This window comes from Puma concolor, chromosome E1 (genome assembly GCF_028749965.1).
Source record: "Puma concolor isolate L17-30 chromosome E1, mPumCon1.1.hap2, whole genome shotgun sequence".
Classification (NCBI taxonomy): domain Eukaryota; kingdom Metazoa; phylum Chordata; class Mammalia; order Carnivora; family Felidae; genus Puma; species Puma concolor.
In genome coordinates, this window is record NC_141680.1 from 1,911,161 (window position 1) to 1,933,201 (window position 22,041).

Here is a 22,041-nt window from a genome sequence, read left to right on the forward strand (position 1 = left end):
GGTCCCCTTTCTGCACAGCTTTCTAAAGGGAACATCTAACCACTCATTCTCTTGTTTAAATCTCTTCTTCACCCATTGCCCTCAGAAAAACACCAAACTCCTTAACTTGGGTTACGAGATGTGTCAACTTCCCCTTACAACTTCCACCCGGTCCAAACTTTTGCTCCTCGGGCCATCTGAAATGACCTGGTCTGTGGTAACCTTCCCTCTGCCTAGAACATCTCTCCCCACCTTCTCCCCCTTCCCGTCTCTGCTCAGAGTCTTTCCTCAGCACCCAAAACTTGAGTGTGGTGCCCTCTTTGAGGCTCTCTTCTCACAGCAGGAGCGCCCTGGGATAACCTGTTTGCCTATCCTTCTCCCCCACCTCAGACCGAGAGTAACATGGGGACAGGGACTGGGTCTCTCTTTCCCCCAGGGTTTTCTCTGTTCCTAGCACAGCACCCAGGTGCTTTGTGGATGCTCGACCTGAGCCAAAGTCAGCTGCTCAACTGAGCCCCCCAGGCGCCCCTTTTCCATCCTTCTAATTTGGGGCTCCTCTGGGGTGGAACGTGCCTGGCTCACGGCTATACTCCCAATACCCAGCACAAGCTCTGGCACATAGTGGGCCCTTAGTAAATGTGTACTGGGCATCGCACATTACTAGAAAGCCCACCAGTCGGTTTGACGAAAGCAAGCAGTTTTTCTCTGAGCACGTATGATCAGGTTGAGAGTTTATCCTAGGCATGGGTAATAAAGCCATATTTTTGCCAGTCTGGTTAAAAAAGATGTTAGCATTTTGGATGATAGCATTAAATACAGTAAGATTCGACAAGGCCTTTTTGTGTATTCTAGTCCCACAGGAAACCCCAGGTCAGCCATCAGCTATATACGGACAGATAAATAAAGGAAGAAATCAGAAGACAGTGTCCATCCTGAGCATATGGAGTCTGAAGATCATTATTCTGAAACTCCTGTGCTCTGCCCTCTTAACTTCTCTGAGAGCTGATGGTGTGTTCCTATCAGAAATGGGTAGATTATAGTTCTCTTTGAAACAGTCAAGCTGATCTTTATGATACAAACAGGATTGTCTGCAGGAAATGCTCTGGTGTTACAGTAACACATTTTACAAATCATTTGTATCAGTTAGTATGGTTAGATGGCAAAACACAGACTGTACAATAATGAGGAATGTGTCACCACACACAAGAAGTCTAGAGGTAAGCACTCCAGGATTCAGCAGGTCTAAGACTCAGGAGCACCGGGTGACTCTTCTTTGATTCTCTTCGTGTTACTACTCATGCTGACAAGGTAGCTGCCATAGCTCCAAGCATCACATCCTCACATGATAACATTTGAAGTTAGGAGAGAAAGGGACATTTCCTCCCAGGTAGCTCTTTTTTACTGGAGAGAGAATCTTTCCTAGAAGCCCCAGAAGACTTTCCCTAACGTCTTACTGGCCTGGATTGGTGCACGTGCCCAGCTAGGGGAACGGCCGGGGAGTGAACATTGGGCATTTTCAGCCTCCCAAGCTGGAAGTGGGCTTGGCCATCCAAGAAAAAGGAGGCAAGAGCCGCTGGATAGGCAATCTCCCCGGGGCCAGCTCACTTTCACAAATAACGCTGTTGAGTATTCGCCTTTGTTTCCGTTACAATTTCAGAGGTGTTAGGGGATTCAGGCTAAAGGCTGGTGTCCAGATTCCACCACTCACCTTTCTTCTCTTATGGGGTTTTGACAAAAAATGGACAGAGGACTGGCGGTCAGATGGGGATCATAACAGTAAAGGCAACAGAAGGAGTGCTAGTCTGGTCCGAGCTCTGAGGGTTTCACTCCGATGGGCCAGTTCTCACCTGCCCTCTCTGGCAAAATCCCAGGCGGGTCCCATTGGCTGTTCTGGTCACCCTCAGGTAATAAAAGGCCTCCAGGTGTGGATTACACAAGCATATGCATTTGTCAAAACTCCAGGAATGCACACTTAAGGTTTCCGCATTTCGGGGCACCTGTGGAGGGGGGTGGGGATGCTCAGTTGGTTGAGCATCAGGCTCTTGATTTCCATTTCGGGTCATGATCCCAGGGTTGTGGGATCCAGCCCCGTATTGGGATCTGTGCTGGGCATGAAGACGGCTTGGGATTCTCTAAAATGAAAATGAAAATAAAAATATACTTAAAAAAAAAAAGAGATTTCTGCATTTCAATCTAAGTAAATTTTACCTCAAAAGAAAAAGTGTAAACAGACGCTCCGCTATGCTTAAGGACCCGTACGCTGCAGTGTTTAGGGGAAGGTGGAATGCTGTTTGTAATTACCTTGAAATGCACCCGAAGCCAAGGCCGCTGTAGAGCCGGCACTTCAGCCCAGAGAGTAACGTGGAGCTCCACGCCACCACCCCAAGCGCAGGCAGGTCGGGGTCTGCAGCGCCGGCTGCCTCCCCTCTGCCCGCGCCCTTCCAGGCGAGAGGGAACGGGGGAGCATCTTTCGGCACAGGGCTCAGGGAGGGAGGGAGGCTGGAGCCGGCCTCCCTTTCGAGGCAAAGCAACTCCGTCCATATTCTCAGCAAATGTCTCAGGCTCTCGGCGGCCCAAGACTCCCTCCCGACCCAGGAGGACGCTCCCTGACCTCGCTCTGCGGCCCTCTCCAGAGGGGTGGTGACCACGCAGCCCGGCCGCCGGCCTAGAAGCCTCTTCCGCCGCCCTCCGTGGGCGCCACGTGTGCGGGGCCTCACCACGCCCACTTCCGCCTCGGGGCTCGAGCATGTGACCCAGCGTGGCCAATCAGAGGTTCTCACTCCCTCGGGTGCAGAGACTGATTGGTTGATGCTGTTGGGAGCGGAGCAGGTGCTCTCCGCCAGAGGGGGTGCGAGTGCGCAGGGTGGGCCCCGCTGCGGAGGTCCCGCCCCAGCTGAGAGAAGGGAAGGGTCCACACCCGAACGGCTCGCTTCCAGCGCCTGTCCGCAGCCCTGCTTGGATGTAGGCGCGACCTCCGGGTTTTTAGTAACAGGACCCCATCTTCACATGCTTTCAGCTCTGCCGCGCAAGGCCCGTCCCCGCCTTCGCTGCCTACGCTTGGCCTTACTTTCCTCTGGCTGTTGCAAAAGCCGCCTGACTCCTCTTCTCTCCCAGTGCAGCCACCACCTGCTGTCACAGTGAGCTTTCTAGAACACAAAGTTGATTAGATCAAGGCCCTGCTTTAAATCCTTCAGTGGCTCCCTTGTGCTCAGCAAGATAACCCACACACACCTTCGCACACCATGCAAGGCCCGGATAACCTGCTCCCCACAGGCCTCGTTTCAGTGCCCGCTGTCTCCCCGGTCACACAGTCTGACCCTGGGAAACCATTTGCAGCTCTCGCACCTCCAATGCCCTCCCCCCAAAGCATCAAAATGACGCCAAGGCTTTGTTCTGCTGGGAACACCCTTTTTCGTCCTTCCCCACCTGATGCACTGTGACTCCCCTAAACTTAGCACCCAGGGGGAGCCTGGCTTTCTCTCGGAGGTCTCTCCTCCCTGGGCTGGGGGACCCTTCCTCAGCATTTCCCTCGCACTTTTCACAGTGCATGACTCCCCTCGCCTTCCGGTTATACATCTTTCCTTCCCATTGGGTACTGCGCCCCTCAAGGACGAGGGTTATGTCTTAGGGCGAGTCTAGATTCAGGTATGCCCAGGACGGTTTTGGCTTTCGTTCGATGTCTCCTTGTAATGACTAGCACCCCCCTCTCCACTCTCAAAAGTGTCCCGGTTTGGACGATACATTATATGTTCACCCTAATTATCCAGCGTCTGCACAGAGTGGGGGTCACCGTTATTTTCCAGATGAATGCATGAATAAGTGATCCTTCCTAGGGCTCATTTTCTTCTATCAAATAAATAGCTGAAGTAGACAATCGCCAAGTTCTGTACCGCTTACGGTGAGTCAAATAAAGGCAGTAATCCAAAAGGCTAAGACCAGAAGTTCTGATTTAGCTTCCCCTTGAAAAGGACCCTCTCTACAGAATTCCAGGTTGGAACCTATTCACGCCTGGCTCAACCACCTTAGAACCCATTACCTGCCGGGAGTCTGACTATTGACACCGTAAATACCGCAGGTTCCACCGAAGACACAGTTCCCTCGGTTAGCTCCACTGGAGGCTGGAAAATCTCCCAGACAGCAAATAAACACCCGTTTACGTTTGTTCGTGACATGCGTGTTGCATCAGTAGTATCCTTACAGCTCACACGCGTGTCCCGAGTTGTGATGGGCTTGCGTCCCTCGCTATTTCTTCCGCCCTCCCTGAGTGCACGTGCAAATGCTCTGCCGAGCTGCGGAATAAAACCTCACCTCCGTTCATCCCGGGCTTGCAGAAGCCCTCCACTATAAACCTGCAGGTAACCCGCGACCGTGGCCACATTTTGTTTGAGTAGAGCTGCGTGGGCCAATCACTGCGTGCAAAACCATTGTAAGAAGCAGTCAGTTACTATGGCTGCGTCTTGATCCTTCGATTGTAAAACTCAGTTTTTATGTTTACCCACATCTCGCTGCCAAAATTAAGCACAGTTAAAGTTTTAGATCAGCTACAGTTGAACAATTTAAATATGCCACAATGAGGAAACGACACTAAATTGCTTAAAATGACCTTGGTCACTTACAAAGTGACCCATAAACTAAGACCATGTGATTTTTTTTTTAACAGTAGATGACTCTATGTTTAAAAACCATTTTTTAATGATTTTTTTTCTTATTTTTGAAAGACAGCATGTGAGCGGGGGAGGGGGAGGGGCAGAGAGAGAGGGAGACACAGAATCTGAAGCAGGTCCCAGGTTCTGAGCTGTCAGTACAAAGCCCGACACGGGGCTCGAACTCACAAAAGGTGAGATCATGCCCCCCCCTTTTTTTTTCCCCACAATTCATTATCAGTGGAACATGGCTTTGGTCTTTTGTTTTTGTTTGTTTGTTTGTTTAAGGTTTTATTTTTTAGTAATCTCTATACCCAACATGGGGCTCAAACTCAGGGCCCTGGGATCAAGAGTTGCACGCTCCGCTGACTGAACCAACCAGGCACCAATGGCTTTGGTTTTAATAAAAATTGCAGAAGGTGGTATTTACGAAAAATGACATTTTCCTGATGGTAAAAAAAAAAACACCTTATTTGCATAGCTGGTACATTTTTGCCTCCCATGAGGTACCAAACAAAAATAAATCTCCCAACACATTTAATGTCCTCTCCACAATGCTATTCTCAGTGACCAAGATAAACTTCCTCTGAGAACATTAAAAAGAAATACTACCCTGCCTTTCCCACTATTGTTTAGAAAAGATATTCAACCAATATTTCATAGATCAAAAATCTCTGTTGTATCACTGTCCTAGTTTATTTTTATTTTATTTTTTTAATGTTTATTTATTTTTGAGACAGAGGGAGACAGAGCATGAGTGGGGGAGGGGCAGAGAGAGAGGGAGACACAGAATCCGAAGCAGGCCCCAGGCTCTGAGCTGTCAGCAAAGAGCCCAATGCGGGGCTCGAACCCACGAACCGTGAGATCGTGACCTGAGCTGAAGTCGGATGCTTAACCGAATGAGCCACCCAGGCGCCCCTCACTGTCCTAGTTTAAAGTAATTCCACAATTCTTCACAATTTGAGATTTGCCAGAAAAAAAGAAAACTTATATACAGATTTCTTTTAACTTTTTTTTTTTTTTTAACATTTATTCATGTTTGAGAAAGAGAAAGAGACAGAGAGTAAGCAGGGGAAGGAGGGGCAGAAAGAGAGGGAATCCAAATCCCAAACAGGCTCCAGGCTCTGAGCTGTCAGCACAGAGCCCGACACGGGACTCAAACCCACAAACCGTGAGATCATGATCTGAGCCGAAGTCGGACACTTAACCGACCGAGCCACCCAGGCACCCCAAGATTTTTTTTTAAAGTTCAGTTTTAGGGGCGCCTGAGTGGCTTAGCAGGTTAAGTGTCTGACTTCAGCTCAGGTCATGATCTCATGGTCCGTGAGTTCGAGCCCCACATCGGGCTCTTGCTGACAGCTCAGAGCCTGGAGCCTACTTCGGATTCTGTGTCTCCTCTCTCTGCCCCTCCCCTGCTTGCACTCTCTCTCACTCTCTCTAAAATAAAATAAAACGTTAAAAAATGAGTCAGTTTTATCCACTTTGGAGAACAATTGGGCAGCCAACTGGCAAAATTGAAAATGTGGACACCCACGTGACTCGGCAACCCCAATTCAGCAAACAGACCCAGGAACAGTGGTTTTTGCACCTTTTGGTACGATGTCTCTGTTACACTCTTAAAAATGAGGACACCAAAGAGGTTTTTCTCATGCAGAAACTATTGATATTTACCTTATTGGAAATTAAAACTGAGAAAGATTCAAAATATTTATTAATGCGTTAAAAATAACAATAAATCCAGCCATGTTAATATAAGTAACATTTTTATTAAAATAGTTACATGTCCTCAAACAAAAGCAGTTAGTGAGAAGAGTCTCCTTGTGTTACAGTTTTGTAAGTCTCTTTAATGTCTGGCTTAATAGAAAACATTCTCATATCTGCTTCCGCAGTCAATCCACTGCAATATTAATACCATGTAGCCTCGGGAAGTCTCCACTGTCCATTTATGAGAGAGTAAGCATGAGTAAGGGCAAAAACATTTTAGTATTATGATGAAAATAGTTTTGATTTCAGGGTCCAGGCCACGCTTTGAGAACCACTGCACTAACGAAACTCAAGCACGTATCTAAAGATGTTCTTTCCAGTATTGTTTACTATAACGAGAAAGTGCGATCCGTCTATGCATCTGTCCAAATGTAGAAGCCACAAGATCCGTGGGGGCCCGCTGCTGCCTTGCTCGCCCCGGTATTTCCAGTGACTTAGCAAGTGTTGGCGTGTGGTGGGTGGAAGGAGGGAAGGAAGTGAGGGAGAAAGGGACGAAGTATAACTATTGTTCTGCAACTTGCTTTAAAATTTAACTTGAGGGGCGCCTGGGTGGCTCAGTCGGTTGAGCGTCTGACTTTGGCTCAGGTCATGATCTCACGGTTTGTGAGTTCGAGTCCCGTGTCGGGCTCTGTGCTGACAGCTCAGGGCCTGAAGTCTGCTTCAGATTCTGTGTCTCCCTCTCTGCTCCTCCCCTGCTCACGCTCTCTCTCTCTCAAAACTAAATAAAGATTAAAAATAAAAAATTTTAAAAATTTAACTTGAGGGGTGCCTGGTGGTTCAGCGGGTTAAGCATCCGGCTTCACCTCAGGTCATGATCCCACAGTTTGTGAGTTCGAGCCCCGTGTCAGTCTCTCTGCTGTCAGCACAGAGCCCGCTTCAGATTCTCTGCCCACCTCTCTCTGTCCTCCCCCACTGGTTCCCTCTCTCTCTCTGAAAATAAATAAAATAATAAAATAATAATGAAATAAAATTTAACTTGATTTTATGGACTTTTATTTCACAAGGTAGACTTTTAGTCCACAAGGTAGGAATGGCCTAAAGCCATGTGGTTCTCTGGGAACTAGTAAGTTTATTTTCTATTGTCTAAAAATAAAGATGTATTTAAGATGTTTTGATCTGTTAAATCACCACTGGCAAGAAACCACTGCCACCTCGTGGTCCACACAATATGGGCAAAATGGCCTTTGCTGTTAAGGAAAAATAACTGAATATTTTGCCCATATTTTATTTGGGGGTTATTCTGTAATTCAGACAGAAAATTGAGCCATTTACTTAAAGGACTTTTTGGAAACGAAAAACAACGGCAAAACAATGTTTAAAGCAACTTAATAGGTTATCTTCTGTATTCAAAGATCTTTTTCTTTCTCTCCCCTTTCATGATTTTGCCTTGTCTCTCACATACAAGGCGAGAGATTTTTAAGACAGCGTGCAGAAAAAATGGCAGTGCATAGTAACTGCTCAATAAATGTTTGCTGCTGATTCTAGAACATTAGGAGCCACAGTGAATTATGAAGATTTTGAAGGCAACTTACAATCATTGCATTGACAATGAACAGTTTCAAAAGATTACATCGGGTGATGTAAACATAGTATGGTCAAACAGAAATACTGCACAATGACAATTTATCACAAAGTAAAACGCCAACTCTTCCAACAAAAGAAGGATTTCACAAAGTACATGAAAGTGACGGGGGAAACTGCTTGAATCACAAGCGAAGCCATTGACAGATGAGAATAGGACAGAGAAAACTGGCACGAAGCCGAAAATGTGATAGCGATAATGATTCATGTTCCGCATTACACGTGACCCCCAAATTTACTGGCTGAAAACAACAATCGTTTCATTATCTGCTTCCACAGGGAAGAATTCGCAGGAGGATGGGCCGGCTCTCAGGAGGTCGCAGTGGGTTGGGGCTCCCAACCCTCACAGGTTACCCCGCCCAGGTTAACCCCCAGCAGGTGTCTGTTGCCCTTGGGATAAAGCCAAAGAGAGCGCGTGTGGCTGTGCAGCCTGCGGGCGCACCCGGCCGTCCGCCCACGCTGGCCCAGGCTGGACACCTGCTACTTTCCCCGCCCCAGGAACGGTCTCCTTTTTCTAAACCTGACACCTGTCTTCTCTAGCCATCAACCTGAGAGGTCTCCTAGCAACGCGGCTCCCTGCTGCATCCCCGCGGGAATCCAAGCTGGCCAATCAGAGTGCCTCATCCGCTAGATACAGTGATTGGCCCGGGGCTGGGCATGTGACCCACGCAGAGCCAATCAGAGTCCTCTCCCTGTGAATTGAGGCCCATGAGGTCCTGAGCACTGAACCTTCTCTCCACGGGGAACCAACTGTATGAGGTCAACACAGAGAAAAGCAAAATTAAGAGATGGCGTCCTTATGACAGAGTTTAAATCCCTGAATCCTGGCCTTTCCCGAACTCAGTCCACCCCTGTTCCTGTTCCAGGAGCCGAGTTGTGTTGTTAGCGATGGGTTTTTATTACTTCCTAGTCCTTCGTGAGCCCGGCCCTTCCAGAAAGCCCGATTTCAGAAAGCCTTCGCAGACTGTCCTTTTATAAGCTCGTAGGGGCAGTATGCACTCTCCACAGCACCCATGGCCGTTCTCGTCTTATATATATTTGTGGAATTGCTTAAATAGCTCCGCCACGTGATTTCAAGTTCCATGAAAGGGCCTTGGGTTTGGCTCAACGTTCATCACATCACCAGTGCCTGGCAGGGAGTGGGCACTCCATAGATATTTGTGGGACAAATGCATTCCATGATGAATCCGCGCTGCTGACAGGGGAACCATGTTAAGCCCAGAAGGCATCAGAAAGAAGAGTTCTTGGGGTGCTTAGGTGGCTTAGTTAAGCGTCAGACTTCAGCTCAGGTCATGATCTCACGGTTCATGAGTTGGAGCCCCACATGGGGCTCTCTGCTGTCAGCACAGAGGCCGCTTCAGATCCTCTGCCCCCCCCTCCCCGCCCCTCCCCTACTTGTGCGCTCCCTCTCTCTCAAAAATAAATAAATAAAAACAAACAAACAAAAAAAGACACAGGATACTGTAGGCCTAGTTATTGTCAAACTAAGGTTATTTTTCCCTCAGCAAAACATTAAGACAGTAGGGAGTTTCTGGGGCGCTTGGGTAGCTCCGTCAGTTAAGCATCCGGATTTCAACTCAGGTCATGATCTCAAGGTTTGTGCGTTCGAGCCCCCTGTAGGGATCTGTGCTGACAGCTCAGAGCCTGGAGCCTGCTTCAGATTCTGTGTCTCCCTGTCTCTCTGCCCCTACCGGGCGCACACTCTATCTCTCTCAAAATTAAACATAAATAAATAAATGGGAGTAGGGAGTTCCTGAAGAAATGTCCTACTCTGCCTATCGCAAGTATTTGTCAATGGACTGCAGGTTATAAGGAAATTTAATTTTATCTGTCATTTCCTTATCACGATTTTGAGTGTCTGGCCTCACTTCAGAACCTGCCCTTTAAAACATCACCCTATCATTGTGTATCCAAGTCGCCAAACCTTTGACAGGGCATTGCAGATAGGATGCATCAACAAATGAGGCCACAAAGTCTTGCGGGGCGGGGACTAAAAAATCGGAACAAATATGTAAACCTGTTCGCTGGGGTCGCCCACCCGGACCCACGGGCCACAGCCTGGGCGCCAACGGGTCTAGGACCCGGGAGGATCAGCAGGTGCAAGACCCTACGCAGCGCACGTCCCTCCTTGCGTCTCAACCCGCACGAGACCCAGCGGGCGCAGCGGGGCTCACTGAGTCTGCGCAGAGGCTCTCCCAGAGCGGGCGAGACGCGTGCGCGGAGGGGCTCACCGAGTCTGCGCGGAGGCTACCCCCTCCCCCCCCGCCCCGCCCCGCTCCGCCCCGCCCCGCCGCGAGCATCCAGGAGGTGGGGCGCGGCGGGGCCGGCGGAGTCTGCGCAGAGACGACCCCTGGGAGGGTGCGACGCCGGCGCGCGAAGAGCTGGGGCTGTGCCCTGGCAGCCGAGGAGGGGGCCTCGGTGGAGCGGGAAGCGGGGTAGCCTGGAGGTGAGGCTCGCTACGTGCGTAGGGCCGGGGCCTGGCGCCTGGGCCCCTCCGGGAAGCGGGGCGGGGAGCGGACCCTCGGAGGTGCGGCCTGGGGCCGGCGGGGCTGAGCCCCGCCCCGGCTCCCGGCGAGCGCCGCCCGAGACCCGCCCCCGCCGCGTGTCCCCGTCGGGTCGGGTACAGTTCCCTCCGGGGGGCTGTGAACTGCCGGTCCTCCGGGCCCGCGATGACCGACCCCGATGGCACAGGACGCCCCTGCTCCCTGTCCTGCGCGGGACCGGGAGCTTTCGTACGAGACCCGATTCCTCCTGGAGTCACCGAAGCCCCAATGGGGGACCAGACTGGGCCCCGGGAGTGACCTGTGTGGGCCACACATGTTCTACTCGATCTAAAATATTCCTCCCGGGGCGGGGGTTGGTTTCAGAGGAGCGGGGTGATGCCACCCTCTTCCTTGGACAGGTCTGCATATCCTTTTATGAGTAGCTTCGAAAGTCCTCTCCTCTGGGAAGCCCTCCAGAATTGCCACCAGCATCTTTAAGTTTGTCGTCTTGTTTAGCTTGTGGAGCTAGTGCTGACTCATGAGCACGTACCAGCTTGTTTCACGTGTGTGTCTGAGTGTGTAAGTCTCCCAGGTCCCTCTCCAGGCAGGGGCTCTTTGTGGGGTCTTTGTGGAGCATCACCTAGCGCACGCCCACACGAATATGAGTTTAAAAGGACTGACATGGTGGTAAGTCACTCACTGAGTGGGCCTGCGACCTTGGGAAGTATTTGTGTAAGTAATAGGCTGGAAAAGGATGGCCCCTGGGCCAGGTAGGACTGTAGACACCCCCCCCCCCCACCGCCCCCGCTCCTGCCATTTGTTTCTTATTTGAATCAATGGCCAGCATTTTAAAATGAGGAAATGTCTTTCACCTCTCACACAAGAGCTAGATTTTAGCATCTCTTGAAAACTCAGATGTGGCCACGTGGGGCCCACATGCCTTCGCGGAGCACTTAGCAGGAATAGAGTAGTGTCCGGGTCCTTTAGGTTCAGCATGAAATTTCCAGATTCCCGTCCCCACTCATCTCCGCTGGGTCCCTGACGGTAGAGCAAAGTGTCACGTCGTCATTTACCACCTAGCTCGCGTCACTGCGTCACTCATTCGGATGAACTGCCTGCCTGGCCTCTTGCAACTAGTTGCATTCTTGACTCCAGGTGGAGAGGAAGGAGGAAAGACGTGCCCCCGGGCACAGAGACAGCATGGGGGAAGCACGGTGTATGGGAACACCGGAAGATACCAGAGCTCAGGTTTGCCCTTAGGTGAGGGGTATTAGGCATTAATTGTGTCCCCCACCCCACCCCCCAAAAAAAGATATACTGAAGTCCTCATTCCAGTAGCTCGGAATGTGACCTTATTGGAAATAGGATCGTTGCAGATGTAATTAGTTAAGATGGTGACATACTGGAGTAGAATAGGCCCCAGATTCAGTAGGACCGGTGTCCTTTTAAGAAGAGGGCCATCGGGGCGCCTGGGTGGCTCAGTCGGTTAAGCGTCCAACTTCAGCCAGGTCACGATCTCGCGGTCCGTGAGTTCGAGCCCTGCGTCAGGCTCTGGGCTGATGGCTCAGAGCCTGGAGCCTGCTTCCGATTCTGTGTCTCCCTCTCTCTCTGTCCCTCCCCCGTTCATGCTCTGTCTCTCTCTGTCTCAAGAATAAATAAACGTTAAAAAAAAAATTAAAAAAAAAAAAAAGAAGAGGGCCATGTGCAGAGACACAAGCAGGGAGAAGCCATGTGGAGGGGTCACAAGGACTGCCAGAGGTGTGAACGTTACCGTCGGAGCCCACGGAAGGAAGCACCCAGCCAGCGCCTTCCTTTCGACTTCTGGCCTCCAGAACTGAGAGAGAATAGTTTCTGTTTGAAGCCGCCTAATTTGTGGCACTCTGTTACTGCAGCCCTAGGGTATAATGCAGCTCTGTAAGCCAAAAGAAGCTATTACTTCCTTTAATAGATGATTCAGGAATTCACAGTAGGTTTGGGATCGTCTCGAAAGCATGATTTGAGAAAAATGTGTCATCTAACAGCATTCCCTTCATCTGTTGGAGCCAGAAAACACATGCAGAGGTTTTCCAGTGACCCAAACCTGAGAAGGTTCTGGACTAAGACGGGGTTGGAGAGGGCCAAAAGAGCAGTTTTCAGAGTCAGGTAGGAAAGAGGGGAGGGAGTCCAAGATGATTAGGACACGGCTGCTCACATCATAGCCTACCTGAGTGACCTAGAGAGCTGGGTAAGCACAGGTGGCCCGACCAGTCCTCCACAGTCTCTGACTCAGTAGGTCTGGGATGGTGCTTGAGAATTTGCATTTTTACCAAGCTCCTGGGTGAGGCTGATGTTGCTGGGCCTAGAAACCCCTAGAATACAAACCCCCACGAGGGCAGGGACTTCGTCTTGTTCACCAGCGTGTCCCAGGGTCTGGAACAGTGCCCTGACGCTGGAGGATCACGACAGACATTTATTCAATGAAAACTGTTGGGGCAGAAATGGAGAGTAAGAAAGGGGAATAAACACAAAATGATGAGTTCATTTTTACCCACTGGACTCATCATCCAGTGAGACACTGGACTAGAGCTGCGTCGTGAGTATAGACTAAAGTGTGGGTGAGGAATAGGAGTTTCAGATTCATGCTTCATCCCACATAAAGGTGATAACCAAAGCCAGAGGTGATAAGGTCACAGATGTGTCCAATACAGACAGAGAGGACTTGGGGCTCAGCCTCGTGACACTTACAGGTAATACAAGGAGAAATGGGTAAAGGTAGTAAAAAAGTAGAGTGGTTGGAATATCACACATTATGGAAGCCAAGGGAGAAAAGAATTTCCAGGATTAGTCAAGGGAAAGAGGGTCTGGTCTAATCACTGTCCCTAGGTAGCGACTGTGTGGTGCTGACTCCTTTAAGGGCCAGGTCACTATCTCAGGCCGTTCTGACCCCCTCTAGCATTCAGAGTCCCCAACACTGAAACTGCTTCTTTAAATGCAGGTAATGGGTCTGACAGGTTCTGCCAGGCACTTAGCTCTTCAAAGGGAAACGCTTTGGCATTTTCTTTTTTTCTTTTTTTTTTTATTTATATATGAAATTTATTGTCAAATTGGTTTCCTGGCATTTTCTTTTACATCGGGGTTCATCATAAAAATTCAAACGTTCAAGCATGACTTGTTTGAACCAACATACCCAGGTCCTTTGTTTCTCCAACCCCACAGCTCAGAGGAAGCCAGTATTATGCTGCAAACCTTCTATGTATATTCTCTTATTTTCTTCATACCCTCAACTACACAGCTTTCTAGCTTCTTGAAAGCTGGGAACTATGTGTTTGTGTTTCCTCACCTTCAACCCAGCCCCAGATTCAGGTATATATTTTTGCTCAAGATACGCTTGAATGAGTATCCAAGTTTATAATTGTCCAGTTTTATTACTGAAAACTCTATTCACCACAAGAACATAGTTTTCTTGCTTTTCTTTCCCCTCTAGATAGAACTATAAACTATACATTGCAGGGGGAAAAAAACCTCACATTAAATTATATTCAGCTTGGGTGAGGTATCCATTTATTTCAAATTAAACTTGGTGGCTGGTTTCTAGTTAAACATTTTAGTGGTTCCCATTTTAAAAGGTCATTTTCCTCTGGAAAGTAGTGCTTCATGTTACATCTGAATGTACTTCTTCTGTAGCACTTTCCTGGGGTATCACCCCCCACCCCCGAATCACAGTTGTCTTACAACCACTTAGGTGGTGCACACAAGTTTTTATCATTTGTATTTTGCTTGAAGATCATCCAGTTCATATAGATTTTCAAATAGGATACCCTAAAGCTGAATGTCATGGTCCCTAATTCTTTTCTTCTCTTCCAATTCTGTAGTTATGCTTTATTTCTCATCATCTATCCTTTTTTTTTTTAATGATTTTTTAATGTGTATTTATTTTTGAGAGAGAGAGAGACAGAGACAGAGTGCGAACGAGTAAGGGGCAGAGAGAGAGGGAGACACAGAATCCAAAGCAGGCTCCAGGCTCTGAGCTGTCAGCACAGAGCCCAGGGTCGGGCTCCAACCCATGAACTGCGAGATCATGACCTGAGCCGAGGTTGGTGGCTTAACCCACTGAGCCACCCAGGTGCCCCTCATCATGTATCCTTTTTATTTCTTAATCAGGTTCTAAATAAGCTTATATATTACTATTTTCCAGGGAATCAGCATATGAATTTATGCCTTCTATTTTTAAATTTTTAAAAAATGTTTATTTTTGAGAGAGAGAGAGAGAGAGTGTGTGTGTGTGTGTGTGTGTGTGTGTGTGTGAGTAGAGGAAGAAGGTCAGAGAGAGGGAGTCACAGAACAGGAAGCAGGCTCCAGGCTCTTCGCACAGAGACTGACCGGGGGCTCAAACTCACCAGCCAAGAGATCATGACCTGAGCTGAAGTTGCGCGTAGCCTGAGCCACCCAGGCGCCCCTGCCTTCTACTATTTTTTAATTTTCCATGTCCTTAATTGAAGTTTTTAACCTTCATTAATTCACTCAGGCTTATTTTGGGGGGCCTGATTTCACTGTGCTCTTAAAGTTGCTTTAGCTGAATTTTAAATTGTTTCGTATCTGCATTTGATAACAGGGGAGGTGATTAAGGCTCTCCAGCGCTGCTGGGTCCCACAGATCTTACCCAGGAGTGTTCCTTACAGTGCCTTCTAGACAGTTTGTAATTTTGCTTTTGATTTCCTCTTTCGACCCAGTGGAATTCTTCCTGCCTGTGTGCTCCAGTTCTCGTGCATTCTATGTGGACGCTCTGTGCGCCTGCACCTGCACAACGGGTGCTGGGGTGCAGGTTCCAATCCTGGATTTCCTCCATCAGCAAGTCCGAGGTCCCCACTCCCGCAGGCTGGCCCCGCAGATTTCACCTGCACAGGGGCTGCTATATTGATCCGCAGGGTGCGGGTGGGCCACCGAGAAGTTTCCCGCTGGGGCGCTGCCGCCCGTACCCTGAGCGCGGAGGAGCCCAGGAGGCGGGGCGCCGCGGGGCACGCCGGGACGGTGCCTCCCCGCTGGGCGGCTCCCTCCTGCCGCTCGCGCCTGGGGACTTCTGGGAGGGGCGGCCGCGCAGGCGCACTCTGCCCTGGCTGGACTGAAGCGTGCGCGGGGGCTGGGGAAGAGGTGACTGGCGAGGACGCTCGCTGCGGGACCTCCACGTGGCTGCTGTCTTCAGCCGCCCCCCCCCCCCCCGCCCGTCCTTGGGCAGTGGCCCTGGTGGGAGGGAGTCTGTGCGGCCTCCGGTGGCGCCCCGGCTCTTACCTGCTGGATTTTCCGCGCTGGACGCCTTTCTTGAGACCGCGACTTGCTGCGAGCAGCGCTGTAAACCGGGCCCTGTTGCAGATCCGGGGCGTTTGGACCATTCCGTAGACGGGATTATGATTTTACTTTTGCTATGGCCACTACAGGAAATTTGAGTGAAGATGGCGAAGTCATCTGGTTGTTGGCGGCCTCTCCACTACCTCCGAGAGAATCAACCCTTGAAAGCAGGCAAGTTACTTTGCACTGAAAGCTGTTCACCTCTGGGCTCTGATTCTGGAACCTTGGGCTTTGCAGCAAAGGTGATTCTTCGTTTGGGCTCCCGGAACACCTTTGCTTCTGCTGCTGTTTTCCTTCTACAGCCTATGTCTGGTATTGTAGAAAACACTCTACATATCCATCTACCAGATTTCGAGTCTCTCCAAGCCAGGGACTCTTCGTGGAATAGGATCTTCGGGAGGGATGGGAAAGAAAGCATTGCAGGGTTTGCTGCTTTTTAGAAGCTGAGTGTGTGTTTAAGAAATGGAAGGAGGGGGGGGAGATAAGAACCAGAATGATTTCTTCTTCTGTTCCAGGGCGCCCCAGGAAGTCTCCAGCTGGTGTGGGCCTTCTCCAGAGCTAGAATGGCCGTATCACTAACAGCCCCTAAGACTCTGGTCCATTGGGGTACACAGGATCAAGAGGAGATTACGAGGGTGGAGCCAAAGCAAGAGGAAGAGACCTGAGAGTTGGAGACTAGGCTGCAAGGGAACTACTCTCCAGGTCCTCAGATCCTCCGCCAGTGCCTCAGGCGACTCTCCCACCAGGAGACTCCTGGTCCTGGGGAGGCCCTGAGCCCATGGTGGGTGCTGTGCTGTGAGTGGCTGAGGCCCGAGAGGCCCACCAAGGAGCAGATCCTGGAGTTACTGGAGCTCCAGTCCTGCGTGCGGAGACACCACCCCAGGGTGGAGAGGGGGCTGTGAAGTGTGCTGGAGCACTGAACGGACTTGATGAAGCAGGACGGCGGTGGGAAGCGGACGTGTGGTCTGTCGTGGGAGCCAGGTCAGTGGCCTTCAGGCCGAACGGAGGGGCAGCAGCAAGGAAGCTGCCAAGCTCCACTCTCTCGGACCAGGCGGAGCAGTTCGTGTGTGTGCCTCTCTCTCTTCTGCCCTCAAGGCTTGAATGAGACCTTTTTTTTCCTATAAATACTTCTTAATTTATTTTTAAAAAATTGTGCTGTTAACCCTTTTACGGGGCGACAAGCTATGTGAAGTCAAAAGTACAAAACTTTTTGTCCAACGTAATATTGAGAGTGCTTTTGACGTAGTTCACTGGTTTATCATCTGGATCAGTATCTACCGTGCAACGCGCAGAGGCTAGAATCCTTGAACCAAGCTGCGAAGATCTCAAGCTAAATAAGGCGGAAAAATCTGGAGAAACAGAAGAAGGAAATTCTTTCCCATCCAATGTGTACTCTTCAGACTGACGCATTCCTTCTATCAAGCCTTCTAAATTGTTAAATACAGTTTTCCAAACAAGCATTTAAACTTCGTTACACAGAAGAGTAACAAGAATGGTGTCCCACCAGACAAAAGGGAAAACAATATAAATATATACGGAGCTCGGTGGGTAAGGCTGAATGTAGCACAGTCCTTCACAACCGATGGGGGCGATTCAACACGCAGCCAACAACATTCTAACCCCGTGCTTGATCTCAACTGGTTACTATGAAGCAAGGTGTAAATGTTTGGTCCCAATTGGGCTTCAGAAATGGTTCTTTTTTTCACGACAAGCATGTCTGTCCTGCTGTCAATCTTTTTTTTTTTTTTTTCCTCCTTTTTTTTCTTCCCTTTGCGCTGACTCTGAGAAGGGTCTCCAGGTCTCCTTGGAAATTTCAGCCCTGGGCTTCAAGGCTGCTCTGTGCCACCTAACAAAGCAGAACATCAAGTCTCAAGAAAAACTGTTTCCAAGTAAGTTCCCTGCATCCCAGTGCAAAGCTCAAAAATATTTAAAGGAATTTAGGGGCACCTGGGTGCCTGAAAGCCTCCGATTTTAGCTCAGGTCATGATCTTGAAGTTCGTGAGTTCGAGCTCCATGTCAGGCTCTGTGCTGACAGCTCAGAGCCTGGAGCCTGCTTCAGATTCTGTGTCTCCCTCTCCCTCTGACCCTCCCCTACTCGCACTCTGTCTCTCTCTCTCTCTCTCAAAAATAAATAAACGTTAAAATAAATAAAGGAATTAAAAAAAAACAACACCCAACAACATAAAATTTACAATGTGTGGAGCACAATACAAAATTAAAGGCATACAAAGAAACAGGAAAGTATGACCCATAATGATGGAAAAATCATCAATAGAAACATCCAGAAATGGTGCAGATGATACTATTAAACAGGACACTAAAAACAGTGTGCTCCATATGCCCCAAAAGGGAAAGGAAAACATGAGCCTGTACAGAGAGACACAGAAGACATTAGAAAGATGTAAATTGGGGGCGCCCGGCTGGCTCGGTGGAGCGTGCAACTCTTGATCTCAGGGTCATGAGTTCAAGTCTCACGTGTGGTGTAGAGCTTACTGAAAAAAAAAAAAAAAGATGTAAACTGAATTATAGAATTTAAAATATAATGTCTGAGATTAAAATATGCTGGATAGAAACTACCAAAATGAAACAGATAAAAACACTTAAAAAAAAAAAAAGATGAGCACATCTGTGAGCTGTGGGACTTCAATCAACCAAACCTGTGTGCTGTTAGAGCCCTGGGGAAAAAGAGGAAAGCAGAAGACTACTTGAAGCAGTTGGGGCTGAGAGTTTTCTAGAACTGATGGCAACTCTACATCCACGGATGCACGAAGCATAGACCAACATCAAGCAGAAGACACGCAAAGAAAACTACACCAAGGCACAATCAAAGTCGGATTGTTTGAAACCAGAAATAAATACGCAGATGGCATAATTGGCCAAGACATGGAATTTCATTTTAGACACAAGGACTAAAGTTTTTAAGTAGAAAAAAGTATGGACTCTTTGGGGAAAATAACGATTCAGCACTTGGGGCGCCTGGGTGGCTCAGTCGGTTAAGCATCTGACTTCAGCTGAGGTCATGATCTCACGCGTGGTTTGTGAATTCAAGCCCCACATTTGAGTCCTGTGTTGGGCTCTGTGCTGACAGCTCTGAGCCTGGAGCCCGCTTGAGATTCTGTGTGTATCTCTCTCTGCCCCTCCCCAACTCGCGCTCTCTCCCAAAAATGAATAAACATTAAAAAAAAAATAAAATAAAGACTTAGCACTTGACAATGGATCCCAATTTGTAAGGGAAGAAGCCTTCCATGATAGACCTTCAAACACATTACATTCCACAACTTCAGTGTAAATGCACTGGTTAGACTTGACAAGGAAATGGTGTGCTAACAACAGTTAGACCCCATGTCAATTCACAAGGGCTACTTAGCAGCTTCAAGGTGGATGGAATAATGTACATTTAAGATAAAACACAGCAAATAAAAATTAGTAGAGTGCAGAGGTTAAGGTGTAATTTGTATTCTCTTTGAACTCCAATGCCTGTGACAAAGCATCATGGGGGGGGGGGGGAATCCAAAGACAAGGAAAATGGGTAAAGGAGAAGAAGAAACTGCATTTATTTGGCTCCTACAAGATACCATGCAATGGGTTTCCAGACATACGGTTATATATTCTCCTCCCACGACCTTACGAAGCAGATACTTTTCCCACTTTATGGACGAGGACACTGAAAATCAAGGGATAACAAGACAACCCAGCCCATGGGGAATTCTGAAGAGGCTGCCACGTGTGGTCAGGGTCTTCACAGACTGGCGGCATCGGCCATGGTGGCACTGAGGACAGATGGCTACTTTCTCGCCGACTCATTTGCACATCCTGCGGTGCTACACCCCGTCTTTGCCTGACTGGAGTTTATTTCTAGCTCACAAATGGGTCCATGTGACAGAGAAAAAAGGACGAAAGACCTCCTGAGGAGCCTGAGCTAACATTGTAGGAAAAAGAGGGACAGAGAGCAGGAGCTGGAGCAAATGCCTGTATTCAAAGGACGGACGGGTACCGCTCTTGTCAGCGAGGCTCCCGGCACACGGTTTGTCTTCCGGTAGATTCTAGTCCTTTGAAGAACAAGCCATTTTGGAGCTCCTTTTCAGAACCGTCCTGAGCATGTGACTACATCTGAGGACAGCACAGGCCCGTGATGAGGATGGGTCCTGAGTCACAGCAGATACACGTGAGAGAGCTCACAGGAAGGAATGATGGGTCTGAGGAGGTGGAAATGATGCGTAAGAAAACAAGAATGAGGTAAACACGGGCCATGATTACAGACGCTGAGGATCCGGGGCGCCTGGGTGGCGCAGTCGGTTAAGCGTCCGACTTCAGCCAGGTCACGATCTCGCGGTCCGTGAGTTCGAGCCCCGCGTCAGGCTCTGGGCTGATGGCTCGGAGCCTGGAGCCTGTTTCCGATGCTGTGTCTCCCTCTCTCTCTGACCCTCCCCCGTTCATGCTCTGTCTCTCTCTGTCCCAAAAATAAATAAACGTTGAAAAAAAAATTAAAAAAAAAAAAAAAAAGACGCTGAGGATCGCACAGATGGGATATCTGATTTGCTCTTTTTCCCCCAGTGTGAAAGGGCAGGGAAGAGGGGCATTTCAGGCAACCAATGACCACCTTGCACTTGAGTAAACCATAGAGTGGGTCAATTCCGTCAGCCAAGGAGAGCTTTTGCTTCACGTGCTTGACCTTTTACCTGTCCCCCTGTCACATAAAGAGACATGATGGGTGGGGCACCTGGGTGGCTCAGTTGGTTAAGCGTCCGACTTCTGCTCTTGTCGTGATCTCACAGTCTGTGAGTTCCAGCCCTGCGTCAGGCTCTGTGCTGACGGCTCAGAGCCTGGAGCCTGCTTCGGATTCTGTGTCTCCCTCTCTCTCTGCCCCTCCCCTGCTCATGCTCTGTCTCTCTCTGTCTCAAAAATAAATAAAAATATTTTTTAAAAAAAGACATGATGGGTGACATGGACCTTTAACGCCATCATCATCATTTGCGGGGGGTTTGGGGGGAAGGGTTTGCACAGAAAAATGAAGGGCAGCAAAGGCATCATGATGCTGCCATCAGTTAACTGAAGTTGAGTGTCGAATTCATCTTTGTGGCCTCCTGTTTGTGGAAACCATTCATTTATTAACTTCTGGGTGGAAGCCCTGGACTGAATGCCATACACTCGACTACAAGCATCAGCCCTGTCCGCAGGGAGCAAGACACAAGTAGCTGGCACAAAGGCTGTTTCGGTCTGCTGGCCCCGGCGAGGAAGAGCAAAGAGGCCCAGATGGCCACCTACTGTGGCTGCTGCGATGTGGCGGGCAGTGGGGGCTCCAAGTGGAGGTTTCTCCACGCTCATATTCAAAGGGCCTCCCCAGGGTGCAGCTTCTGATGAGCTACGACGGGGGAGTCCCATGATAAGGTGAGATCCGTCCCATTAGTAGGGTTGTGGCCCACTGTGGACTTCTCTGATTGCACAGAATCTTCGAGCTCCAGTGGAGACCTCCCAGCTCTCTCTCATCCACTGTACCCCTGGGGCTCCCCGACTCGGGGGTGGGGGGAACTTGGATTACGGTCCCACTGCCTAAAGCCCGTTCCTGTGCCACCCACAGTCCAGTTTAAAGAATGCCCAACACGGGACACCTGGGTGGCTCAGTCGGTTATGCACCTGACTCTTGGTTTCGGCTCAGGTCATGATCTCGTGGTTGTGAGATCGAGCCCCAAGTAGGGCTCTGCACTGAGCATGGAGCCTGCTTAAGATTCTCTCTCTCTGCCCCTCCCACATGCGTGCATGCACATGTGTGCACTTTCTCCCTCTCAAAATAAATAAACATTAAAAAAAAGAGAATGCCCAACGAAACCAGATCAGGGGCATAGAAGCACTTTGCTCCCTTCTTGGTGATTTTTGGGGCCATCTGCCAGGAGCTGTCCCAGCCCCTACCCACCCGGATGCATAACCAACCTCCTTCTTAGCATAAGGCCTCACCTGGTCAGCTCCCCAGGCCTGGCCTCCACACCTCCACACTGGTCTTCCCACCCTGGCGGCAGCCTCAGAGGACAGTGTCCTCTCTCTAAAGCCAACCCTGCCTTCCTGACCTGGGTCTATCCATTCCCACTGCAACTAAATTAAAATTTAACAATTATTAAACAACTATGTCAATGGGCCTGGATGTTGGTGGGAAAGAACTCGGGCCACGGCACGGCCTCCATAAACACCTGGGATGCGACAGAGACCCGAGTCTCTGGACAGGAGCTGACCAGTTTGCCTGGCACCCGACCCCACCACTCCCTGGCAACAGGGCT

At 49.4% G+C, this 22,041-nt stretch overlaps 1 long non-coding RNA gene across 1 annotated transcript; it reads left to right on the forward strand.

Annotated features, from left to right (window-relative positions):
- Nucleotides 1-13,533: 13,533 nt before the first annotated feature.
- LOC147573964 (uncharacterized) lies at nt 13,534-17,924 on the forward strand. The gene is made up of 2 exons (XR_015243793.1): nt 13,534-15,943; nt 16,288-17,924. It is a non-coding gene; the product is annotated as an uncharacterized LOC147573964 (long non-coding RNA).
- Nucleotides 17,925-22,041: the final 4,117 nt, after the last annotated feature.